This window comes from Carcharodon carcharias, chromosome 17 (assembly GCF_017639515.1).
Source record: "Carcharodon carcharias isolate sCarCar2 chromosome 17, sCarCar2.pri, whole genome shotgun sequence".
NCBI lineage: Eukaryota > Metazoa > Chordata > Chondrichthyes > Lamniformes > Lamnidae > Carcharodon > Carcharodon carcharias.
Genome location: NC_054483.1, coordinates 80,233,312 through 80,261,259, shown reverse-complemented (window position 1 = coordinate 80,261,259; position 27,948 = coordinate 80,233,312).

Here is a 27,948-nt window from a genome sequence, read left to right as displayed (position 1 = left end):
GAGTTTTTCCACATTTTCTGTTGTTATTTCATATTTCCAGCATCTGCAGTATTTTACTTTTACTTTATGGAAAAACTCTGTTATTTGTATTGTCTTGTTGACTGCAGAAGCACCGTGTGTCTACTATAAGTAGCACACTATCGGTTAAGGATAGTCTTTGAACGAGAAAAGTAGGGAGTTTGCTCAGAAAGTAATCTCAGTAAGGACTGATGGTATTGTGGTTTGCTGTCATTTTTTAACTCAATTAGCAAATGTTAGATGAACACTCAAGGCACTGTGCACAGATGCCAGGGCCATTCTCCCAGTGATAGTGTTCCAACAGGATGAAGACAATGGCAGAATATTGACCTATCTCTAAGGTTGGGATTGACCTTATTTGCATGAATAGCTCCCATCAGAATTCCTGCTGCTGAGAGGGGCCACACCATTAGAGGGTAAATGCTGAGAGGTTGTTTCCCCTTGTGGGAGAGTCTAGGACCAGAGGGCATAATCTCAGAGTAAGGGGGCGCCCACTTAAAACAGAGATCAGGAGGAATTTCTTCTCTCAGACGGTAGTCAATCTGTGGAATTCTTTACCGCAGAGGGCTGTACAGGCTGGGTCGTTAAGTATATTCAAGGCTGAGATAGATAGAATTTTACCCTGTAAAGGAATCAAGGGTAATGGAGAAAGGTAGGGAAGTGGAATTGATGATTATCAGATCAGCCACGATCTCATTGAATGGTGGAGCAGTCTCGTTGGGCCGAATGACCTAATTCTGCTCCTACGTCTTATGGTCTTATGGTCACCGTCCGATCAGGAAATCCTGGTGGTATTACTGCTTCTGTGGCCTCAGAAGAGGCGGGTGACAATGATAGGGACAGTGATCGAATTAGCCCCAAAATTGGAAGATTGGCTGCTTTTTAAGCTTTAACTTATATAAGAAGTTAAGTAGGGACCAGAATAGGAGAGAAGGCTGCAACAAGGCTTTCTCTTTCCATTTCTATCTTCATGCTATAGCTGCTTCTTCCTGTGTTATGGCTGTGTTTTCTTGAAAGTGTTATAAATTTTGAAAACTGCATTCTTTAAGGTTACATGTTAAAGCACAAGTGACTCACTTAAAAATGGCTCTAGAGCAGCCAGTCGGAATTGTGGATTTCAGACTGGGTCTCCTCTTTTGACAGAACAAAGACAATCTTTAATTTCATCCCATCCAGAAGATAATGAACTCACGATGCACATTATGGAAATGTAAATTTTGCCTTGGCAAGAACAAAGAACTTGGCCAATTCAAACACTGGAGGTGGGAAATGACTTCAGGTCACTAACTGACATTACCCCCTCCCTTTTTGGAAAGTGACTTTGCAATTTTTACCAGGTCATATGGTACAGCAGCCATCTTAGCTTGCTTGCCAAGAATAATACAAAAGACTGCAAACTGCCTAAAGGCAGGACCATTTTATAACTATCTTAGAGATCCATCTTGAATTAACTTCACACAGGGAGAAGGTGGCCAACAAGCACAGCTATGATCTGCTATAATCAACCAGACCAAAAAAGGGTCATATTGCAGTTCCCTGAAAGAGAATGAAAGAAACTCCTTTCTCCCACCCCTACCTGATTCCATCTACTATCTATGCTGCCTGTGAAAGCAACTACCGGGAAATCACTTGCGGAAGCCATCGCAGCTGCTGAGATAATCCTACAATTTCAAGCATTCATTTCAGACGACACAACATCTCAACTGAAAACTATAGGCCGGCTTCGAAACAACAGAGACTGAACTTAGTTCAAATTTGTAAATATTGTGTTATCTTTATCTGTAATTAATCTTAGGCCAGAATTTTCGGAGCGGCAAGCAGGGGTGGGGTGTAAAAGGCGGCCATCGGCTACATGCCCACACGCGCCCGCTCCTGCCCAAACCCCCCCACCCCCGAGGGGGAGAAAATTCTCACCTTAGAGTGTATATGTGTGTGTGTGTGAGATGTGATTTTTCCTTAAGTAACTTACAGATCAAGAGTGTAGGAGTAAACTAACCTTTCCTTTTTAAGTACAAACTGCTTTACTGCTAGATTATTTTTAAGTTGGCTCGTTCACTCCGGGTAAGAAATCCACATACAAATATATTGCTCATGGTGACTTTGAGGAAAAACCTTTTTAAGACGTCTGTGATACCTGGATCCACCACTACCTCCCCCATGGTAACCTGAGGAAGTGGCGATAAGAAAATCCTCCCACGACTAGGGTCTGCCCCTGCTGCAAATCACATGTGGCAGCTAGGGAAGGAGAATCCAGTCGCAGCTCAGATGGGTTGTTAGGATGAATTATAGGTTAGGCAGCAATACAGCACCCACAGTTTCCTTCCTTCTTACTGTGTTCCTGTCTGATTTCAGGCAGAGGCGAATTCTGGCTGGGAAGTCAAATTCTAGTGTAATTTTCTGGTAAGGTGATATTAGAGAACGCAGAATCATTGGGCAGGGCATTCAGACATAGTGCAGCTCCTACTTTAGAGTCATCTATTCTGTGCATATTTTTACATTTACACTATAAATTCCTATAGCCACAGTGAGAATAGAAACAGTCTATTTGAGCTTGGCATTCGGTCATTATAGTCTCCTGACAATGGTAGCGCTGCAGTGACTCCATTGACAGTTGGGTGTAATTATTGCTTTAGCAGTTTCCATTATAAATCTGGACATGGGAAGCTATAATGGAAAAGATTGATAGGAAGTGTGCACAGAAACACAGCTGATCAGGAATTAAACTGGTACCAGTTAATCTCCTACCCCGATGTAACTCAGTGAGTATGGACACTCTGTTACCTATCTCTACAGGTTTTGTGTTCTTCCTCTTGAGCCTTGTTGAATTATTTCCTTTTCTCTCCATGTTTTTTCTCCTTTGTTTCTTTCCTTCAGATGCTGGGCAGGTAGTGCAGCATGGTGTGTGGGGAAGGGAGCCATTGTTCTGGCAGAGTGAATTGAAACTTTGATGTGCTTTGTCACTATACCATCCTACCACATATAAACAACATAGTGAGGAAGCAGTTAAATTAACTAGTTACAGATGTAACTGTACATTTCCAAGCACTCTAGCATTCCATTGTATTCCAACCAATTAAGGCTTTCAGCTCCTTTGGAGTTCAACTTTGTGGCTATTAGTCATTTTAAAACAATTTTAATAGTTTCTCAGGCAATTGCCCAAGTATTGATCTTATGATGGTTGTTTGTTTACCAAGAAATTAGTCCAAAAACTAAGCAAGCTTACAGTAAATATTTATTCCTGCTCTTAAGCAGGATGCTTGTAAAATGCTTTTTTTCCACCAACCCAAGATGTATATGAATTTCTTACTCTGTTTGATTAGGATAGTAAGACAAGACAAATTTATTGTGGCAACAAAAGGATAAGCGATCATTCCAAGACCATTGAAAATACAGTGTAACTGGAACTGAATGCTGAAAACATTGTGATTTTTGTAGATTGGTGGTCGTTTGTACCTTTCTACTTGAAGGAACAATTTCAATTGTTCATAAGATGAACAAACATAAAATCAAAGTATCAAGGTTCAGCAGAGGGAGAAAGAGACACAGTAGAGTTAATAATGACCAATTGGAGGTGCCATAAATTCTTTAAACAGTTTTGTTTTTAAGAATACAGTTTGGTGTGAACTGTATTTTCTTGTGCTCTGAAATAATACTTTTGGGCCATTAGTATTTAGTTCACAATTAATGTACTTGGCAGTAAATGAGATTAAGGGGCCACAGGAGATATGTACCATAATGCTTAAATAGAGAATTAATTATTTCAACATTGAATGAAGTAAATTGAACTTGCTAAGCATGACACTTTCTTTCTTCAAGGGGATGGCTGGGATTTTCCATGGCTGGTGGTGTCGGGTGTGTTCAGTGGCATGAGTGGACAATATGGCACACTAGGTTTCATGATGGCGTGAAACCAGTTTGCGATCGTCCGCTCAGCCTGGCGATGGCAGGCCCTGTATCCCGCCCTCAGATGTCAGGAATCTCATTGTAATACATAAACATAACATTATTAGGCCTGCCTGTCGGACTCATCCCCCTCACTGGATCATCCGCCAATGTCGGCGTGAAAACACGCCAACGTGTTTCACTACACCACATAAGCGTCGTGTACTTGGCTGTCAGGACTTCGCTCAGGACTTCAAGGTTAACTTGCCCACCATGCTTAGGTCAGCACTCGCAGTCATCAGCACCAGGCTTCACAGACAGCACCACATCACTTTTAGGGGGGGCTCACGGGTAGTACTCTACCTACCAGACCAGCCATACGTGGGTGTCTTTTCAATGGCTGCAGGGCTTGGTCTTGCTTGGGGAAAGGGGGAGAAGAGGCCTCAGGCAACAGAAGAGGCTGCAGGATGAGAGCTGAACTGAGAAAGTGGGGTATCCCAGGGTGTGCGTGGGGGCACATGTTGTTCTGTGCAAGTAGCCGCAAGATGGTGAAGACTGAAGAGGCAGTCTCCAGAGGAGATGTGAGGGTGTGTGTGAGAGAATTAGTGATGTCCCTTGAGCTCGCAGTGAGTGAGTGATGGGCTTGTGATTGTGTGAGTTTAGAGTGATGGGATGGTTGCCTTACTCTGGCAGCATGGATGAGATCATTCATCCTCTTTCTGCTTTGGATGGCCAACCTCTTCTGTACAGCATTGGCACTGACCACCGCTGCCATCGCCCACCAAGCCAGAGAGGTAATGTAGCTGCCCCTCCTGTGGCCAGAGCGAGAGTAGAGGACATCGCAGCGGGCCTCCAAGGCATCCAAAAGGCTAAGCTCTAGGGCTGCTGTCTTCTTGCCTTTCAGGACCATGCCTTCTTTGCTGCCGTCCTGGGCTGGAAGCACTGAGCACTGCTGTATTTTAAATGTAATGCTTGGCACGATGAAGTGGCAAGGTGATGGCATGGTGGGCAAATGAGAGCTTGCCCACCACGGAAATGGTGTGTTTCCCGGGAATGCATAAGTAATGCAGCGGGCTTGGGACGTTACGGTGTGAAAACCCGTCATTGTGGAGGTTTGGTAAAACATCGTTTTATCTTTCCGCTACTGCACTTAGTGCAAACCTGGGACGATTCTGCCCGATGTCTTTTGTCAAGGTAAAGGATATCAACTGATAGATAGAAACCATTCCCATTTCAGCTATTCAGTATCATTTGTATCAAATGAATAAACAAACACTATTGACTAAACACTATTTGATACAGTAAAGGTTTGAAAACATGAAATTTTGACGTATCATCCTTCCGATTTTTAACTAGAAATTTAAATTTCTCTTGAAACAGTTAACGGTCTCCATGGAGATTATAACACAATACAACTAACTGAAAATTTAAGCTCTCCCAACAATGCATCTTAGCTCCCATCACAGAAATGTGGCAGTGTGCCTTTTCTATTCCCTACATCAGCCATCCTTCAACTCTTTGTAGGAGAGGTCACCAGTTATTGACAGTTTTTTTGATGTCGTGTGCATGTCCATTGGGAACTAAATGATTAAGGATTCCATGAGACATAATGGCTTCTGTGATACTGTGCAATTGTGAAGATGTAGCGATATCCAATAGCAAAGAAAGCAATGTTTCATCGTACCTTGGTTGAATTTTAACTCAGATGCCAGAAGTGGAAGGGCCAAGATCTAATTTATTAACTGTTATATTTATTTTAAAACCTTAGCTAAACTGCTGGCTTGGAGCTTGAAGAGTTGAGATTGCTCAGATTTGATTGAATAAATTTTGAGAACTAGCAATTTGCAAAAATTGGGGGGAGGGGGGATGGGATTATGAGGAGCAAGTATATAAATTGGACATCATCTTACTGGAAAATAGAAGGTCAAGAACTGATATGATTGCTATTTATAGGATTTTAGAAGTGTGCTGATAATATAGGCCATGACAAGTAATTTTACTTTGTCCAGAACAATAGGGCCATGACATTCCCTGCACTTGAAAGGGGTAAATTCAAAGTGAATCTACAGAATCATTGGCTTCGATATTGACACCTTCCTACAAACTGGGAACAGGTGGGTTGCAGGCAGGAAGGGGTCGGAGGTTAATAACTTAAATATGGGGAACATACTTCCAACATTCTGCACCCACTACGTTTTTTAAAACAATGGATATTGGGGTGTCCCAATGTCGCATTGTGGAGAGGCAGGTCATTTCATTAACATATCAAAATTGATTTCTTTCAGAATATAACACTTAATAAAAATGAGTTATTTCAGACATGACTTGTGGTAAGAACAGCATGTTTGTGAGGAAAACAGTGACAGACCCAAAGCTTTCCAGCACTAGGTTCTTCTTTGTGCCCTGTCGGCATCTGTTATAGACTAACTGATAGAGATTGATTGCTACGATTGGCTAACAGCTTCCTTATCATTATATCATGCACCTACCGGAATTGCAGAAAGCTTGTTGGCTTTGATGTTTGGGATGTTTAGTGACTTCTAACATTTTCATAATGGTCTCTGCTAACAGTTAAAGCTGCCCAAAACAAATAGAAGAGAATAATGTTGCGATTAATACTATTGACATTTTAGGTACTCGCTTCCTTACTGGATTTGGTTGGCTGAGTGATTCTAAGGGATAACGGTGGGCATGATACATAAAGATCAATAGTCATCCAGTGAGGTGACCAAGGAGCAGCTGCGTTGCAAGCTTCAGACAAGGCAGCTTATTTCAGGTGGCTGCACATTGTCCACTCTAACCAGGCCCTTCAAATAACTGATGAACACATACTGGCCGCCAATAGTTTGTCAGATATAACCGCAACTGTTGTAGAGACAGCTTGCAACCACATCCAGAGGTCAAGATTATCCCCATCCCAAATGAGCTGCACTGTTCAACAGGGGGAAAATTCTCCAGTGGTTGGAGTCTAATTATCTCAGTCTCAGGACATCAGTACAAGGAGCTCCATGTTCAGCTGCTTCATCAATGACCTTCCATTCAAAGTGGTCAGAAGTGAGGATGCACACTGATTGCACAGTATTTAGTACCATTTTTGACTCCTCAAATACCAAAGCAGTCTGTGCTTGCATGCAATAAGATCCGGGAAACAGTTAGGCCTGGGCTGTTCATGGTATGTAACATTTGCATCACACAAATGCCAAACAATGACCATCTCCAAAAAGAGAAAATTTAACTATTTCGTCCTGATGTTCAATGACATTACCATTGCTGAATCCCCCACTATCAACATCAGGGAGGTTACCATTGATCAGAAAATGAACTGGACTAGCCATATAAATACTATGGTTAGAAAAGCAGGTCAGAGACTGGGAATCCTGAGGTGAGTAACTCACCTCCTGATTCTCGAAGGCACAAGTCAGGATTGTGATGGAATACTCCTCACCTGCCTGGATGAATGGAGCTCCCACAACACTCAAGAAGCTTGACACCATCCAGGACAAAGCAGCCCACTTGATCAGCACCCCATCCACCACCTTAATCATTCACTCCCGCCATCACTTATGCATGGTGACAACAGTGTGTACCGTCTACAAGATTTACTGCAGCAAGCCGTCAAGCCTCCTTTGATAGCATCTTTCAAACCCATCACCTTTACCACCTAGAAGGACAAGGGCAGCAGACACATGGGAACACCATCACCTGCAAGGTCTCCTTCAAGTCATACACCATCCTGACTTGGAACAATGACGCCATTCCTTCACTGTTGTTGGTTCAAAATCCCAGAACTCCCACCACAACAGCATTGTCGGCATATCTACACACACAGAGGAACTTCAGCAGTTCAAAAAGGCCACTCAACACCACCTTCTCAAGAAGAATAAATGCTGGCCTAGCCAGCGACACCCATATCCCATAAATGAATTAAAAAATGCTGCCTCATACCACAATTGGTCCTTTCACTTGGAGCATTTAAACATATCCTTATGTAGCAGAATAGAACAACCACATCTTATGGAGTTATTAAGGGGAAACACAGATATATCCATTAATTAGAACAACATCAGATATTGATGTTTTTATTCCTGGAGTGTAGAAAATTTTTTTTGACAGTGGATAAGTAATAATTGGTAGAAGGGGGCTGAACAAAGCCAGTTCAACTTCAGTAGGCACATTCAGTGACATGTTCCTGAGTGAAGCGGCTTATGGATTTCCATAACAAGGTCAAAGTTGATCAGTGACAGGATGTATTTGCTGCTGCATGTAATTCTTCATCACAGAGCTCTGCACCAATCTTCCTCTTTATAATAGAGTGTAGGACTAAAGGTGTTTGCGGACTCTTGGCTGAAGGTATCCCCCTGCCCGCACAGGGAGTGCATAGCGCTTCCTGGCAGACGTCACGCTGGCACCAATTGGAGGTGCACCTGCCCGCGCCTGCGCCTGCTCCTGCACTTCCCCCCTGATGGTGGGAAAACTCTTCCCATAGAAATATAGGAGCAGAAGTAGGTTATTCGGCCCTTCGAGCCTGCTCCAGCATTCAATATGATCTTGGCTAATTCTCTATCTCAATGCCACACTCTCACTCTCTCCCCATACACCTTGCCGCTTTTAGAGTCCAGAAATCTATTCCCTTCTTAAATATATTCAGTGACTTGGCCTCCACAGCCCTCTGTGGTGGAGAATTCCATAGATTTGCCACCCTCTGAGTGAAGAAGTTTCTCCTAGTCTCAGCCCTAAATGGTCTACTACGTATCCTGAGATTGTGACCCCTTGTTCTAGACCCTGAGCCAGAGGAAACATCATCCCTGCATCCAGTCTGTCCATCCCTGTCAGGATTTTATATGTTTCAACGAGATCTCCTCTCATTCTTCTAAACTAAAGTGAATACAGGCCTAGTCAGCCCAATCTCTCCTCATACAACAATCTTGCCATCCCAGGAATCAGTCTGGTGAACCCAGCTGTACTCTCTCTATGGCAAGAATATCCTTTCTTAGGTAAGGAGGCCAAAACTACACATAATACTCCAGGTGTGGTCTCACCTGGAGTACTGTACAGCTGCAGTAAGACATCCTTGCTCTTGTACTCAAGTCCTCTCATAATGAAGGCCAACATACCATTTGCCTTCTTAACTGCATGCTTGCTTTCAGTGATTGGTGTACAAGGACTTCGAGGTCCCTTTGTACAGGGTGTTTGCCACATACACTTTCCTCTCATTGGGTGTTCAGAGAGCTTGAATTGATTCCACATAAATTGCCCAGGAAGCAGTACAATATTTTTTACATCCCCAAGCTCTGCTTAGATTGGTTTCCTCACAATCATATGTGAAATATAGAAACATAGAAAATAGGAGCATGAGTAGGTCATTCGGCCCTTCGAGCCTGCTCTGCCATTCAATATGATCATGGCTGATCCTCTGTCATTCTGTTTTTCCTACTGAAGTGGATAACTTCACACTTATCCACATTATACTGCATCTGTATTTGCCTACTCACTCAACCTGTCTAAATCACCTTGAAGCCTCTTAACACCCTCCTCACTGCTCACATTCTCACCAAGTTTCATGTTGTCAGCAAACTTGGAAATATTACATTTGGTTCCCTCAATCAAATCACTGATATATGTTGTGAATAGCTGAAGCCCAAGCACTGATCCCTGTGGTACCCCACTAGTCACCACCTGCCACTCTGAAAAAGCCCCATTTATTCCTACTCTATGTTTCCTGTCTTAACCAACTCTCAATCCATGCCAATATATTACCCTCAATCCCATGTGCTTTAATTTTATGCACTTACCTCTTATGTGGCACTTTATCAAAAGCTTTCTGAAAACCCAAATACTCCACATCCACTTGTTCTCCCTTATCTATTCTGCTAGTTATGTCCTCAAAAAACTCCAGTAGGTTTGTCAAACACAATTTCTCTTTCATAAATCCATATTGATTTTGTCTAACCCCATTGATATTTTTTAAGTGTCCTGTTATCACATCCTTTATAATTAGGTTCCAGTATTTTCCTTACTACTGATGTTAAGCTAATTGGTCTGTAATTTGCTGGTTACATTTCCCACCCTCCAATCTGCTGGGCCTTTTCCAGAATCTACAGAATTTTGGAAGCTGACAACCAACTTATCCATTATTTCCATGGCCACCTCCTTTAGTACCCTGGGATGTAGGTTATCAGGCCCTGGGGATTTATCGCTTTCAGTCCCATTAATTTCTCCAGCAATATTGTTTTAGTAACACTAATTTCCTTCAACTCCTCCTTCTCACTAGACCCTTGGTTCTCTCACATTTTTGGAAAGTTATTTGCATCTTCCTCCATGAAGACAAAACTAAAGTAGTTGTTTAATTGCTCTGCTGTTTTCTTGTTCTCTATTATAAATTCGGGCTGCAAGGGACCTACAATTGTCTTCACTAATCTTTTTCTTTTTACCTATTTATATATATGCTCCCAATCCTCAAGCTTTTTTTCTAGCGACTTTATATGACTCCTCTTTGGATCTAATACTATCCTTAATTTCTTTTGTTAGCCATGGTTGGGCTGCTTTTCCTGTCTTGTTGAAAAGAATGTATAACTGTTACAATGCACATTTGTTTCTTAAATATTAGCCATTGCCTATCCACCTTCATGCCTGTTAATGAAGTTCCCCGATCTACCTTAGCCAACTCAGGCCTCGTAGCTTCATAGTTTCCTTTGTTTAGATTAAGGACCCTAGTTTCGCATTGGACTACTTCACTTTCCATTCCTAATGAAGAATTCTATCATGTTATGATCGCTGTTCCCTAAAGGACCCTGCACAACAAGATTATAATTAAACCCTTCTCATTGCACAACACCAAATCTGGGATAGCCTGTTCCCTAATCAGTTCCTCAACATGCTGGTCGAAAAAAACATTTCATACACACTCCAGGGATTTATCCGTCACATTATTTTAGCTAAATTGGCTTACCCAGTCTATGGCAGAATTGTACCCTTGGTGTGTGGGATTGGTGGGGGTGGGCGGGGCGGTCGGGAAGCCGACCACCACCTGTAATCGACAACGCACCATGAATTTCATGCTGGCAGGCCAATTAAGGCCCACCCAGTGTGAGACGTGAGTGGCAACACTGAGTGCTGCCTGTGTGGGTGGCGGGAGGAGGGCAAGTGGGCTTGGCGTGAACTTTGCACATGCGCATGAGAGAGCACTGAATAATCTCCCTGAGGCACGAAGCTGCCTTAGGGAGAGGAAGAAGATATTGAAAAAATTAATAAACAACAGAATAATATAATAAAACACATGTTTTTATTAAAAAATAAAGTTTTTATTTTATTTCTCCTTTTTGGAAACATCATCGCGCCTGGGGATGAGGTTTCCAAATAAATGCAATGGCCACTTGGCCTTTTCGCTGCCACCAAGCGTTAGGTTGAACGGGCAGTGAAAAATTGATGTCAATTGATAACTTAATGGTCTTAACAGGTCTTTTAATTGTCGGTGGGTGCGATGCTGGCTCCGGTGCGCACCTGCTGGCTGAACTATTGCGTGACTGTGCGTCGCTGTCGGCACGCTTGGCCGCTGTCATCGCGTGTCATTTCACGCTCAGTCGTGTCTGGTGCGTGCCCACCCACCAAGCTAAAAATTCATCCCTATATGTAGATTAAAGACACCCATGATTACTGTAGCACCCTTGTTACATGCATCTCTAATTTCCTTTTAAATGCCATCCCATATCTTATCACTACTGCTTGGAGGCCTATAGACAACGCCCACTAATGTTTTCTGTACCTTGTTGCTTCTTAGCTCCACCCAGGCTGATTCTGCATCTAGATTTCCTCTTTCACCACCACACTGATTTCATCCTTAACTAACAACGCCATGTCACCTCCTTTTCCTTTTTGCCTGTCCATCCTAAATATCAAGTACCCTTGGACATTCAGTTCCCAGCCTTGGTCACACTGCAGCCATACCTCCATAGTCACAATCATATTGTACCCATTTACATCTATTTGCGCTGTTAATTTGTCTGCCTTAAAATGAATGCTCCATGCATTCAGGTGAAGTGCCTTTAGGCTTGCCTTTTTAACATTTTTACACATTGTTTTGTACAATGGCCCTATTTGCTGCTATCCCTTGTTTCCCCTGCCTTCTGCTTTTGCTTTTTACTTTTCTGTCTTTCATTCCTATCTTTGTTTCCCTCTCTTGTGTTTCCCTGCTCAGGTTCCTTAGTTCTGTTGAAGAGTCATGCGGAGTTGAAACATTAACTGTGCTCCTCTCCACAGATGCTGCCAGACCTGCTGAGTTTTTCCAGGTATTTTTGTTTTTGTTTTCGATTTCCAGCATCTGCAGTTTTTAGCTTTTATCTCAGGTTCCCATCCCCATGCCAGTTTAGCTTAAACCTTCCCCCACAGTACCAGCAAATGCTCTTGTGAGTAGATTGGTCTGGGTGCTGCTGGGGTGCAACCCGTCCAATTTGTGCAGGTCTCATCTTCCTCAGAATTGGTCCCAATGCCTCAGGATCCTAAATCCCTCCCTCCTACATGACCTCTCCAGCCCCGCATTCATCTGGTCTGTTTTCTTATTTTTGATCTATCTAGCACGTGGCACTGGGAGTAATCCTGAGGTTACCACCCTTTGAAGTCCTGCTTTCTCATTTATTTCCTAGCTCCCTATATTCTGCTATCAGGACCTCATCCCTCTTTTTACCTATATCGTTGGTACCGATGTGGACCATGACCTTTCACTGTTCACCTTCCCTCCTTCAGAATGTCCTACAGCTGCTTAGTGACAGGCAACATACTATCCTGGTGTCCCGTCTGTGGCTGCAGAAATATCTATCTGTTCCCCTTACAATAGAATCCCCTATCACTATTGCTCTCCCACTCTTTGTTTTCCCGCCGTGCAGCTGAGCCACACATGGTGCCACGGACTTGGCTGTTGCTACATTCCCCTGAGAAACCATCTCTACCTGCCGTATCTAAATTGGAAAATCTGTTAGAGAGGGAGATGGACCCAGGGCCCACACTACCTGCCTAGTGCCTTTACTCTGTCTGGCGGTCACCCATTCCCTTTCTGCCTGTGTACTCTGTACCTGCGGTGTGACCGCCTCACTGTACGTGCTATCCACGTGCTTTAACTTCACAAAAAGCCTCATCTGGTATCTAACTGTTCATTGTAAAAGCACTTGTGATCGCACCCATAATTGGCCACATATCATGGATAGACAGAGTAATCTGGTCTTCGTATTTCCAGGAGAAAGCAGCCTCCTGTTCCAAAACACAATGTTACAGCGGGAATGCCAATGTGATTTTGGACTGTTGGAAATGATGAGGGAGGGGAGAGGTATTGCTGTCCCATGTCAAATGACACAATGGTAGATGGTAAACCTAGCATAAGTTGCTATTTTCACCATTTCAGTTGATTCTTCATTAAAGTTATGACAGGAGATCAGTGGAATCCCCATGGAAATTCTACCCTAACATCTATAGAAGTGTTTGATTCTGCAAAGCTTCAAAATATTGTAGCTGAGTTCTTTTAATTCACATCCACTTTGCCAACAGCACCTGCCCTGGGTGCTTGATTTATATATATTTAGGAACACACTGGTGCACTAAAGAATTGGAAATTATGAAAGAAGGACTTTATGCTGTCACCATGTCACTACTGCCTCATATCTATAGACCTGCCTGAGTATACTTCTCCCCCACCAATGGGAATGGGGTTGGGAAGTGACTTCAGTCTTGATGGAGAGATCATTTTCTGCAATGGCTGCCTAATTTGTGCTACAACCACACATAGCAGAGTGGACAGTCTAGTGTGCAGATTCCTTTATTCAGTAAAAGAGGAATTTATTGCTCTAAGTTCAGAAAATTCTTATCTTCTTGGCCAATCTGAAAAGATGAATTTCTCAATTCGTGTTGATTATTCATTAGCTTGGACAAATATCAAAGCATGAAACCAACATGGGAGAATGTTGAGGCCTGCAATCTGTGTAACAGCAGGATAGCAAGCTGTCCATCTTAGTATTGCCAACTTTGCCCCAGCAGGTTATGGATTCTCAGTCTCAAGGTTGAGATCAATAGATTTTTGGACTCTAGGGATATGGAGATTGGGCAGGAAAGAGGAGTTGAGTTGAAAATCTGCCATGATCTTATTGAATGGCAGAGTAGGCTGGAGGGGACGTATGGTCTGCTCCTGCTCCTTTTTCTTATGATCTTACTTTGGTGTAACAGTTTTCCCAGATGGTACATTAAGTGGTCACATAAATAGAAACAAAATAATAGATTAGGATATTTCAATACTCAAATTGTTCCATTTTTTGAAAATGATTTTCAAAGCTAAATACCTTAATCTGCTTCACACGAATTTTCACTAATCAGGAACAGAGGCTCTTTGTTTACATTAAAAACACTGAAACACCAATTTAACCTCTTCAAAGAACTTCAAATACTCAATAGTGAAGGGACTTAGAAGGGTTTGAAAGAAATTGTAGTAAACGATTGGATTATCAGAACAAAGTTGAAAAGCATGGAGCTTTATGCTTTGACTATATGCAACTTGATAATTACCCCTCCTAATATTTCTATTATTAACTCACACAGAAAAAGAAACAGCATTTTGGATATTAGGGCCTTTACTTTCTAGGACGTTGCCACAACACAGTTCTTTGCTGTCTGGCAGACACAGTTAAATCATTGGTCTCCAACCTTGTATGCTTGAATTGTGTCATCCCTGGACTTTCCTAGTCCCAATTTCTGCTGGAGAATTTTTCAGCTAAATGCTGAATGAACAATCAGTAATCTGTAAGAGGAATATTTCAAAGTATCACTGAAATGGCCCTCTTAATAGCATATAGTACATATGGGTATGGTAGCTCACTTGGCTCAACAGTAGTGTGTGGATCAGATTGACACCAATAGCGTGGGGGTTCGATCCCTGCTCTGGCTGAGATAGACTCAGAGCCTGCCTCCTCAGCTAACTGGTTGTAAAAAGAATCATGGCACTTTGCTGTGGCTCAGCAAATAATCACCAAGTACCTGCATTTGGGCAGAGAGCTCATAAAGGTGATTTTATGTATAAATGGATTAGATATATTCAGCACTACAGGCGCATAGGGTTGACTTAACATTGTGACCCCTTTGCAGTGGGAAAGCCTGTCTGTCGGGAACCTGAAAATTTCCACAGCATGTTTGTCAGTGGCTTTTAACCCAGCCACAGCGTTTGACTTCTGGATTTCCAGGCATGATGGCCACCTGCAGCAATCTATTCCAGTTGAAGTATTGAAAGAAACCCTTAAGGAACAGAGTTAAAGCCTGATAGATGTATTTAGACAAAGCCAGAAGCTACAGGAATTGAGACACAAAGTAATAAGGCAGCACAGCACTTCAGTAATCATCCTTGGATATGATGCTGTGTTCTGTATCGGTCCACAGGGATGTTCTGTTCATTGTGGGTGGGAGGAAGAAGCCTGCCCCTCAAAATAAGCAGGCGTGGTTAGAAGTGGCTGAGGAGGTCAGCAGCAGGAGGGTTGTGGCTCACTTTTGGATACAACGCTACAACAGGACCTGGGGCAGGAAAGGTGAGTGGCATGGCAATTTCAAGTATCTGCGGCTAACCCTAAATCCCCTCACTCTGAACCCCAAACCTTCTCCTGCACCGTACCCATCCTTCTCTGTCAGGTCAGCTCCTCATAGCATCATCTAACAATCCACCACTTACACTCATCCTCCTTGTAACACAATGTCATGCCCATTTCTCACAGTGACCCTCCACAAACATTATCCTTCCATCCTCTCAAAACATTTCACTTCTCATACTCATAGGTCTCATCCTCCTCTCTTTGCAAGAGAAGAGCGCCCAGAACATCAGGGAGAGCAAGATTATTAGAGGTGGCCCGCCATTTATCTCCACTCTGATAACTGAAGAGGAGGAGGTGCTGGAGCGAAGTTGGGTCTTGACATGCCTGGCCATTGGAGTTGGAGAGAGATTGGGGTCTTTTGGCTACTCAGTGACAGGGTTAAATATCACAGTCACACATACAGCACTCACTCATGTTGACCTGATTGTCACCAGGCAATGAAAAATGACTATACAATGATGAGAATTCTCTTATCCTGACAGTTTGAATTCAAATCTTTCATCTCCCACAGGCCCATCAAGTGTTCCATAGGAGGTGATGCAGGAGCAGCATGGACACTCTTCAGGGCAGATCATTTACTCTGAGGATGCATTGACACAAGTTTCATGTGCAGCATCGACCTATTTGATATGCATACCTCAGTAGGGCCGCCAAGACAGGCAATTGTGTTGTTATGGGGTATCTTGTACATCACAAATGAGTAGGACCAGGTGGTGGAGGCAGGTACAGCAGTAAAGTGTCCCTACAGGAGGGTGCAGGACCCGCCAAGCTCTGCTCAGATGGGCACAGAAGCTGATCCTTGGGGGGTTTCAACAAAGAGGACATTCTGGAGCAACAGCAGAAGTGTGCAAGGTTCTGTCAACCTTTCCTGCCACAGTGTATACAATTGAAGAGAAATTGGAGGAGATCTTCTCTAGCATGAAGGCCATGATGTCTTAGGCATTTTGTGCCGAAATCTACATCCATGTTAAAAGTGGCCCCATGCATGCAGCATCAGAGTTCAGTCAAATGAGTGCCTGCACTCTCAGAATGCCACTTTAAACAGGATTGAGGAAAACCATACTTTGGTCATGCAGCACCTGACTAAGGGAAGCAAAATGCTCTCCAGCTCCTGCCTAGCAGGGAAATGTGAGAATGGACTCTGCTCAGAGCGTTTCGACCTCTGATCCTGTGTCTCTCTTGCAGTTGGCACCTCATAAACTGCCTCCTGTCCCCAGGGCTGAGTCTGCCCCTGCACAGGTGCAGGTGGGGCAGTATTTGGTGAGGCCCTCACGGGCTCCAAAGCCCAGAGTCAATTAGTCAAGAGCATCTGAGCAGTCAGAGCAGGAAGGTGAGCAACTGCCTCTAGCTCTGCTGAAGTCACAGAGGTAACAGAAGATAGTAGTAGTAGAAAAGGAAAGTTAAAGGATTTATAGTCACTTGGGTGTTTAACATTGTGTTACAATGTCACACTTCAGTTTCATGTCTATGCACCATGAACTTTATTTCACTAATCCATTGTCCTGTCCTATCTTGCTCATTTTCACCTGCTAGTCGCCAAGTGGCCTTCTGCCTGGTGAAGAATGATAGAACAAGAATGAGTAATGGGTTGTGAGAGGGGTAGATTGCTGATTGTGGGACTTCTTTGTGCTGGTGAGACTGCTTTGTGCTGCAGGATGGGGGTGATGAGGATGATGGGGGTGAAGGGGTGGGGCAGGGGGTTCAAAATTTTTCTGCCAGATGGTTACACTACCTCACTTTTATTGAAGTGGCGCCCTCACCACTTCCCATTCCTTCTCCTCCTGTTGCTCCTCTGAAGACACAGAGCACTCAGCACCTTCCTCCTCTTGGGGCTTCAGCCCTTGTTGCTGTACAATGTTGTTCAAAGTGCTTTTAACACAACTTTGGTTAGTGGAACAGCAAACTTCTGCAGGGTGGCTAAAAGCTTTATCCCCAAGTCTGTTTCACACAGTCACCTTCAAGATTTCATATGGCCACACCTCACAATGCCTTCCATCCTTCTTTAAATATATTTTATCCCTTTTGATTTGCAAATCCCATTGCTTCCACTTGTCTTTAGAAGTTACTTTTCCCAGAAGATAAAAATCTTCATCTTCTCATTATGGCCAGCATTTATGGGAAAAATCAACGTAATAACCTTGCCTTATTTATCTTGCCAGTTGTAAGCATTTTCCATATCCCTTTGAAAATCAAACACTTCTCCACTTATCTAAAAATGTAAATTTTATTCGCACTATCTCTGCTGAGATTTCACCCGAGTTTACTCATCTCCATTTCAAATGCCTATTTTACACCTCAGTTCTTTGATAATTTAAACCTTGTGGCCTAATTGCCTCTAGTTTAATTAAATTAGCCACACACACAGAACAATATATACACACACACACACAAGCCTGCTTTTAAAGTTCCCCACAATAATATTAGGAAAAATATGATGGTTCCTTGACACTGTGGAACAGTACGTGGTTGACAACAAGACTGCCACTGCTCCGGCTGGTGCTGTTCTTGTTACTGATGGAGTTGCTGTTTATTTTGTTCCTCATTTGACATCCAAGGTGGAGCTACATAAGTGGCTCCATGTTAATATGACTGCTGACAGCTTGAAAGTGTAGTTCAAAGGCAATAAATCCAAAAGTAATAAAAGTGACAGCTGAATTGTTGAAATTCAGCTCCAAAGCAATGAAAGCACACTCTCAGAACATGCCCCATGAACAAAAGCCTTTCACCTACTCAAGGAGACAGATGCGAATTCTCTGTATTTAAAGCATTTCTTGCCAATCACTTCCTCAATCTGTCTCAAATCTGGCTGTCCTCTCATCTCATTTTCCCTGGTGAGTTCTAGGAAGCCTGATAAACCTGTGTACACACAGTTAGAGTCAGAATTCAAGGTTGAAGAAGCAAATAATTAACAGCTAACATATTTAAATAGCCAACCTGTCTGTTTCATGGGAATTTCCCATGTGTTCAGATTAAAGGCAGAAGTTGATGGGCTCTGCCGGCTTCCTGTCATGTCCTTTTAACCTGTCACCTGCACAAAAACACACCTACCTGTCAGGTTAAAATTTCCCTCACTGGGAGAGCATGCTTGGAATAGTTGTTGCTGGGGACTCAGACAGACAGGGAAATTGAAAAATAAGCACTGGTGCAGATCACCAAAGAACATGCGGAAAGGGATACAAGCAGAATGATAGTCAGGTGAGTATGCCATGCAAAACAGGATAACTAAATAAATGACAAAGTGAAACCATCAAGTATATGGTGAATTGTATAAGTAGATTGGTGGGTGGATGGGTGAGCAAGTTACTGCGCCTGAAAAGGGGAATACAGATCAGCTTAGTGTTACAATCCTTGGCTAGACTCCAACCTCCCCGACAACAGTTGTTGATAAGAACCGATTAGAAACTAATAAGGTATAATTTAAAGTAGACAAAGTTTGAGATCTAAGACACCTGCTTTTGGGATAAAGCCACAAGATTCCACAAAAAACAAATTTTACTATACAAGTTCAGAAAGATAAAACAGTTTACAAGAACTATCTTACACTCTAACATTCAGGGTAAGTATGAGGTACATGTGAATTAACAGACAAACTGTGGTCGGACACACCAAGCTACAGAGTAAATGACAAATTAAACCAAAATGGATTCCATGGATATCTCAACAACCCACCCAGACGTTCGTCCCACTGTGAGTCAACCAATCTAACTGAAACTTCATATTTCTCATGAGGGTTTCCAATCTGCACCTTTGAAGATCTCTCCTTGAAATTCTCTCCGAAAGTTGCTCCTACTCGGACCACCTCATTGACTGCTCACTTCCCAGAATTTTAATCTCATCTACCCTGGATTCCTGAGTCTGTACTTCAGCTTCTACTTACTGGCATAATTTTAGCTCATTGCTAGACAGCTAGTTTCACCAAGCTGGCACGGCACCTGAGTTTCTCCCAAACTCCTGCCTCTGGCTGTACCCAGCTATATATGGCTCCCAGGGCTTCTCCTGAGCCTTAACCCTTTTCAGCACAGAGCCAGTGACCTTCTGCCACCTCCTCAGCTTTCCAGGACTTCTGTGATCCCTAACTGCCTGAAGTCTGATAACAGCCTGTAGCTTCTCTTGCCTGCAGCCTTTTCTTCTCCTGCCACACATTCAGTCACATGAGCTTTCTAGAGCCCCTGCTCTTGGCTTCACCAAGATATCAGTAGGTCCCAAGGCTTCTTTTACGCCCAAATTTTCTTTCAGTAGCACTGAACCAGCAAACGGCCCCCGGGGCTTCTTCTTAACCCCAACTGCACGAGCTAACGAATAGTTCTCAGGGCTTCACTGAACACCCGATTCAACTCCTCAGAGCTAACAATTGCACTTTGGCTGCATGGAGCTTCTTGGACCTTCTGTACTTGTCTCGAGTCTGCTATTTACAGCCCTTTTCATGCTTTTTAACTTAACTGGGATCTGTTCCTGTCCTCTGTCTCTGTGACCCTTGCAGGCTGATTCTTCGAAACTGACTGTCCACTGACCCTTGAACTGATCTGGTGACCTATCACAACACTCCAAAAGGGTCCCGCCCTTGTTAATATGCAGGAATCAATGTAACAAGCATCGGAATGTCTTGTACCTTAAATGTTACAATCTTTAAAGACTGCTAATTTAGCACCGAGGTACTCAGAAGGAATTGATTTCATGATACCTTGTCCTTAGAAGAAAGAAAGCTTCACTACAGTGAAGGTTTCTTTACAATGGCTTTGCACTTTCTTTACAGAAAGTACTTACCATAAAGTTTTAACAAATAGCTTTTACATACTATACAGATAAACTTTTAATTTTGTTTCGCAATTACACATATCGTATTATAAGTTACAAAGATAAAAAAAAAAACAAAAGTAAATACAGATAATAAGTAGGATTAGCACTATTTAAACATCACAGAATTATCATAACTCAGGATCTGCCTTTCCTCCTACACTCTTTCTTTAAGCTCTGGATAGAACACCGAGAATTGCTGGTGTGACTGCAAACCAGTACTCTGGCAGTATTCCCCTCTTCAAATATGAATGTTTATCAATCATTTTATGTGATACAAATGACTTTCGCCTAGGTTTCATTTTAATACAAAACAACTGGGGATTTTTCTTACTCTTCTCCTCTGTTAATGGAAATATGCCTTCAATGGGTCATTTATGTTTGTAGCCTAAGAATACATCAATAGTCAAGACTAGATGTTACAAAGGTAACAAAAAGACAAAACTGAAGGCTCTCTATCTGAATGCGTGTGGCATTCATAACAAAGTAAATGAATTGATGGCCCACATTGAAGTAAATAAACATGATCTGATAGCAATTACAGAGATGTAGCTGTAGACGACAAAGATTGGGTCCTTAATATTGAGGGGTGCATGACATTCAAGGACAATAGGAAGCTAGGTAAAGGTGGAGGGGTAGCACTGTTAATGAAAGAGGGCATTGGTGCAGTAGTTAGAGATGACCTTGGTTCAGGAGATCAGGATGTAGAATCTGATTGGGTGGAGATGAAAAATAGTGGGGGGAAAAAAGTCATTAGTGGGAGTGATCTACAGGGCCCCTAACAGTAACCACAGTATAGGGCAAAGTATTCAAGGGAAAATATTGTGTGCTTGTGATAAATCATGGGTGATTTTAATCTACACGTAAATTAGAAATTTCAGGTTGGCAGCAGTAGCCTGGATGAGGAATTTTTAGAATGCTTTCAAGATAGTTTCTTAGACCACCATGTTCTGGAACTAACCAGAGAGCAGGTTAAAATAGATTTGGTATTGTGTAACATGGCAGGATTAATTAATAACCTCAGAGTAAAGGCACCCCTGGGTAGCAGCGACCACAATATAATTGAATTTTACATCCAGTTTGAAAGGAAGGAGAGTGGGCCTATGACTAGTATCTTAAACTTAAATAAGGGCAACCATGTGGGGATGAAAGCTGAGTTAGCTGAAGTGAACTGGGAAACTAGGCTAGAGGATAGATCAATAGACAAGCAGTGGCAAACATTTAAGGGGATATTTCAGAGTTTTCCGAATAAGCACATTCCTATTACAAAGAAAAATTCTAAGGGGAGGACCCTGTGGTTAAATAAAGAAGTTAAGGAAAGCATCAAACTTAAGGAAAAAGCATACAACTCCACAAAGATGAGTAGCAGGACAGATGATTGGACAGGATATAAAGAACGGCAGAGAATGGCTTAAAGGTTAATCCAGAGAAAGAAATTAGAGTATGAGAGGAAGCTAGCTAGAAATGTAAAAATGAATAGCAAGAGTTTCTACAGGTATTTGAAAAGGAAAAGTAAAGTGAATGTTTGTCCTGTAGAGAGTGATAGTGGGGAGTTAATAGTAGATAATAAGGAAATGGCGGAAGAAATGAACAAATATTTTGCTTCTGTGCTCACTATGGAGGATCTAAAAACATTCCAGTAATAGCTGCAAATCAGGAGGTGAATGGGAGAAATGAACTTGGTGAAACTGAAATCACTAAGGAAACGATACTGAGCAAATTGATGGAGCTGCAGGCAGGCAGGTCTATGGATCCCGATGGATTACATCCTAAGATCTTAAAAGAAATGGCTCATGATGTCAGTGTGGTGGAGTAGTAACACTGTCACTGCATTGGTAATCCAGAGACCCAGGGTAATGCTCTGGGGACCTGGGTTTGAATTCCAGCATGGCAGGTGGTGGAATTTGAATTCAATGGAAAAAAAAATCTGGAATTATAAGTCTAATGATGACCATGAAACCATTGCCAATTGTTGTAAAAACCCCTTTGGTTCATGAATGCTCCTTTAGGGAAGAAAATCTGCTGTCCCTACCTGACCTGGCTTACATATGACTCCATACCCACAGCAATGTCATTGACTCTTAAATGCCCTCTAAACAAGGACAATTAGGATTGGACAATAAATGCAGGCCTAGCCAGTGATGCCCACATCTAAAGAACAAATAAAAAAGACATTCCAAAAATTGCTAGATTCTGGAAAAGTTCCATCAGATTGGAAAGAAGCTAATTTAACTCCTCTATTCAAGAAGGGAGGGAGGCAGAAAACAGGAAACTATAGCCCAGTTAGCTTGACGTCTGCTGTGGGGAAGTTGTTAGAATCAGTCACTAAGCAGGTTGTAGCTGGGCACTTAGAAGAGCTCAAGGCAATCGGAAAGAGTCAGTATGGTTTTGTGAAAGGAAAATCACCTTTAACCAATTTATTGGAGTTTTTTGAAGGAGTAGTATGTGCAGCAGACAAAGGGGAGCCTGTAGACATACTGTACTTGGTTTCCCAGAAGGCATTTGATAAGGTGCCACATCAAAGGTTATTACGGAAAATAAAATTGTTGTGGGTAACATATTAGCATGGATAGAAGATTGACTGGCTGGCAGAAAACAGAGAGTATGCATAAGTGGGTCTTTTTCATATTGGTTGTATGTGATGAGTGGAATCCCCCAGGGGTCCATGCTGGGGCCTCAACGTTTTACAATTTACATCAATGACTTAGATGAGGGGAGTGAAGACATGGTAGCTAAATTTGCAGATGACACAAAGAAAGGTAGGAAAGTATGTTGTGAAGAGGACATGAGGAGGTTGCAGATGGATATAGATATGTTGAGTGAGTGGGCAAAGAGCTGGCAATTGGAGTTTAATGTGGGAAAATGTGAAGTTGTTCACCTTGACAGGAAGAACAAAAAAGCAAAGTATTACTTAAATGGAGAACAGCTGCATAATTCTGAGGTGCAGAGGGATCTGGGTATTCTAGTACATGAGTCACAAAAAGTTAGAATGCAGGTACAGCAAGTAATTAAGAAGGCTAATGGAATGCTATCCTTTATTACGAGAGGGATTGAACATAAAAGTAAGGATGTAATGCTTCAGTTATGCAGGGCATTGGTGAGACTGCGCCTCATATAACATGTGCAGTTTTGGTCTCCTTATTTGAGGAAGGATGTACTTGCATTGGCAGTTCAGAGGAGGTTTACTAGATTGATACCTGGAATGATTGGATTGTTTTATGAGAAAAGATTGGACAGACGGGGCTTGTTTCCACTGGAGTTTAGAAGAGTGAGGGGTGATTTGATTGAAGTATACAAGATGCTGAATGGCCTGACAAGGTGGACTTTGAAAGGATATTTCCTCTTGTGGATGAATCCAGAACAAGGGGGCACTATTTTAAAATTAGGGGTCACCATTTTAGGACAGAGATGAAGAGAAATTTTTTCTGTCAGAGGGTGGTGCAACTTTGGAATTCTCTGCCTCAGAAGTTGGTGGAAGCGGGGGTCATTAAATATTTTTAAGGCAAGGGTAGATTCTTGTTAGGCAAGGGCTTTCAGGGTTAGATGGGAATGTGGAAATCAAAACAGAAGATCACCCATGATTTTATTGAATGGCGAAGCGGGCTCATAGGGCCAAATGGTCTATTCCTGTTCCTATTTCTTATGTCCTTATGTTATTATGACATAAACAGTGTATACCTGATTGACAGCCAGCTTCAAAATTATCTTCCTCACTCATTTTTTCCACAACAGGTTTTCTCTTTTCATTGTTTTGATCAGCAGCCGATGAATAAATTTGTACGGAAGAAGTTTTCCTCTGTTTACTCAAGTCATTTTCTAGTTTATCCAAGGGATGTGCTACTGCCTTCATTTCCACTTCTTTCACAATTTCATCCAAGTATCTGTTTACCCTCTCGTTTTCCAATTCTTTTCCAAGTTTGTTAATCTTTTCATTCAGCTCAGTAACTGCTCTGATGAGTTCAGTTTTCTTTGTTTCAAAGTCTTTTGTGGCCTTATTCAAGATTGACAACTTTATATGGGCATTCAGTTCATTTCAGAATCTTTCTTGCATGGCTACTGACTGCTCCTTACATTCTTTCAATTCACTTGTTCGACCCTCAATCTGTTTCTTTGAATTTTCCTTAAGTGCTTTTAAAGTCTGGAATTGTTCTTCCATTCTGCACATCTCATTCTTCTCTAAATCATATTAGGGTTCGAGAATCTCACTGCACTTTTCACAACAAAGTTCTAACAGTTCATCAGTCTTGGTTTTTAATTCTGCATTCAACCAACTGTTCTAATTCATCAGTAATTCCTTTTCTTGTTCAAGGTACTTTTCACGATACCTCAGTGAGACTTCTGATGCTTGAAGTTCATCAAGTTTCAACTGAAGATCTACCTTTGTTGCATTTGCTTTCACAAGTTGGTCATTGATATATTTCAAGTCTTCAGTCAAGTGTTCTACTTCCTGTGAATGATGCTTTATTACTCTCATCAATTCTCGTTTTCCATTAACAAACACATCTTTCATGTTCTTTGGATTGGGTCAAAGTTCAAGGATTTCATTGCTCTTCTTACAATGAAGTTCCAACATTTAATCAAACTCGATGGTTCTCAGTCCATTTGAGGCACCCAGTGCTTTTTCTTCTTCTAGTTCCTTTAGCTTCTATGTTGGATTTACATTTTCCAATCTTATTTCTTCTTTTCTTTCTCGGTCTACAACAGAGTTTTGTCTGTGTCCTTCATTTTGGTTTCACTGTTGACCAGCTCTGTCTCTGACGAAGTCTTAACTTTTTCAGTTCTGTAATTGTGCTACTCATGGCTTCACTATTCACTCGCAGCTTGGAAAGTTCTATGGCTTCTCCTTTTAATGCCTTCTTTTTGATCCAGCTGATTCTTCAGCTCTTCAGTATCTGTCTTGTAGCTTTTGGCTTCTTCTTGGAATATAGAACATTGCTGAGTCTTCTCTGCCAACTGGTTCTTCAGTTTGTTCAGAGTGGCATTAAATTCATTTTGTTTTTCTTCATAATTTTCCAGACGAACAACCTTTGTCCCAAGGAATCCTTGTTACATGTGAAGATTCTTCAACGGGTTTTTCTTTACTTTGTGAAACTTGATTGCTTCATCTTGAGTTTTCTTGTAATTCAGCAGTGTCTCCTTGAGTTTCTTATGCTATTCTTCCATTCTGCTGAATAAATTAATTTCCTTCATGTGGCTGAATAGTTACATACTACTTTTGCATTTGATCTTGAAGGACAATCAGCTGTTCTTTCAACTGTTTATTTTCTTGTCAACGGACCCTGTGCTTCAGTGCATTTCTTTGTTGCTACTCATAGTCCCAACTCAGCTTTTTCTGAAGTACTGTTCAACATCCTTTTTAGCTTCTCGTGTTTTTCCATGGCTATATATTGATTCTCCAAAGAGTCTTTCAGGGTCGCATTCTTTGAGTGCCTTTTCTGCCTGCTGTTTTACCTGGCTGTTTATCTGGTTGACACAGAAGGAATTGATTTCCTGACACTGGTAATTGAGGGATGGTAGTGTAAAGACAGATCATCATTGCAGTAGGGAGTTTGGAAGAGTCATGGTGTGAATGTGTACTGTTATTACTCTATGGGAATGGGGAAATATGGAGTTAATAGTGCATTCTATGGAATAGGAGAAAGAGTTTGGGTATATTTATAGGCGCAGGTTAAATACATTATCCAGTTCCAACCATTATCACGTAAAGTCATCTGCATGCATATCTTTAGCACACTGTTGTTATGAAGTAAAGTAATATTAGATCACTTGTTGCAGCACATGTATTCTTGTTCTTGTTTTCTGTTACAGCTCATCATATTGCAATCCAAAAATTTATAGCAGCAGTTTTAGTGTCTGAAACTGAAAATACCAAGCTCTGGAATGTGGCAGGATCAACGATAGATTCACAAGGTTACACATTGCATCTCTGGAGCTCTCTAATCATAGCTATAACATTGAGTTCCTTTTCAGCCCACCTTGTGGCAAATATTGATGGTTTTGTGGAAACTGTTCTTAGCAATTTTAAAAAAAACAATTTTCTTCTCTTCAATCATTAATAATAGCAGCTGTTGGAGCCAAGAGGCTGTACTTTGTATTCCAGGAGAACGTTTGGAGTCCTGTCTTCCTCCATTTATTAATGATGCCTTTGACCAACTAACATTGTTAAAATATATCATAATGCATGTGAAAGAAATGATTTCTGCTACAGTATGTGATTTTAACTATATACTAACAGGTCTTGCATAGCTTAGTTCATAGTGGGTTAGTGAATAAAATGTGACATTTGCGGTGTGACAGGAAGTAAGTACAACAATACAGGAAATGTACACTATTTATACAAGACTTTTAATATATTAAAGATATTATGTATTCATATTGGCCCTTATCTTCTGGTCTCCAAATCATCAGAGACGGGATGTACTCCCCAAGATACACTAAGGGACCCCTCAGAATTCCTAATGCACTGACTTATGGGAATTGCCCAGGAAGTCTGAAGTTGTGATGGGCAATTTTCCTGCTCTATGGGACCCTCTGAGAAAGTGTAAAATTTTGATTTAGAGCCGGAGATTTTGGACAGTTCCGACTTACTTATCTGAATAATTACCCAGGAAGTGTAAGCCAGAAAAACCCTAGTTTACCTTCTGAGTAATTGACCCTCCCCCACCCCCCCCCCGACTACCTGCCCTGACCCCCCACCCAACTATCCGCTGACTTGACCTGACCTGACTACCCCCAACTCGACAGGACTAGCCCCCATCATTCGATTCCCTCTGGACCTAACCTGGCCAGATGTCACCATCCTACCCAGCTGCCAGCCTACCCAGCTACCAGCCTACCCATCTGCCACCCAACCCCTTTAATCACTTACCTCACCACCTACCTCGCCCATCCTATCCCCTTACCCACTTACCTCACCCACCCTACCCACTTACACATTCATCCATTTGCTCATCCATTGACCCGTACACTCCAACACCCTGAGAAGATTTGGACATTTAAATGCCTATTGATCAGAATACGCCACCAAGTGCCATAAAAAGGGGTGTGGCTTCTGCACAGCTTCTGTCATAGGTTTCCTGTACCGAGTGAATTTTGCAGGATTCTCCGTTGGAAGATTGGCCAGGAAAATTTGTGGAAAGTAAGTGGGTAGATTTTTTTTCTTATCAGGGTTGGAAACAGGAGTTCAGACCCTGATCAGCGGTTTTGGGCCTTTAGGTCTGCCACCAAAATCAACGCTTGCTGTTAATTGACGTTCAGCTATTGTCTTAACAGTTATCCTACTAGATTTGCCTGCACAGTTCTTGGGAGAGCAGAGGATTCAATTTTATTTATATAGGACAATAACCTTCTCAGGACAATAATTTCAAGTTGTTTTCCAGGTTTTAAAATAGGTTTATGGTGAAGGAAATCATTGTCTACATTAAGGCATGTTACTGTTGTGCTATAGTGAGAAGGTTGTAGGGATCAGTGTTTCCATCTCTACACTAAGGTCCCAACCTGAAGTGAGAGTCTCAGGCCTGTAGATCTACAGTTTTTCTTGTTGGTCAGTGGCCACTTTGCATTGTTGTTAAATTTAAGGATAAATACACCTTAAGATTTGTGTTTCTTTTTTGTTTATGACGTGCATAATTTAGAATGTTAT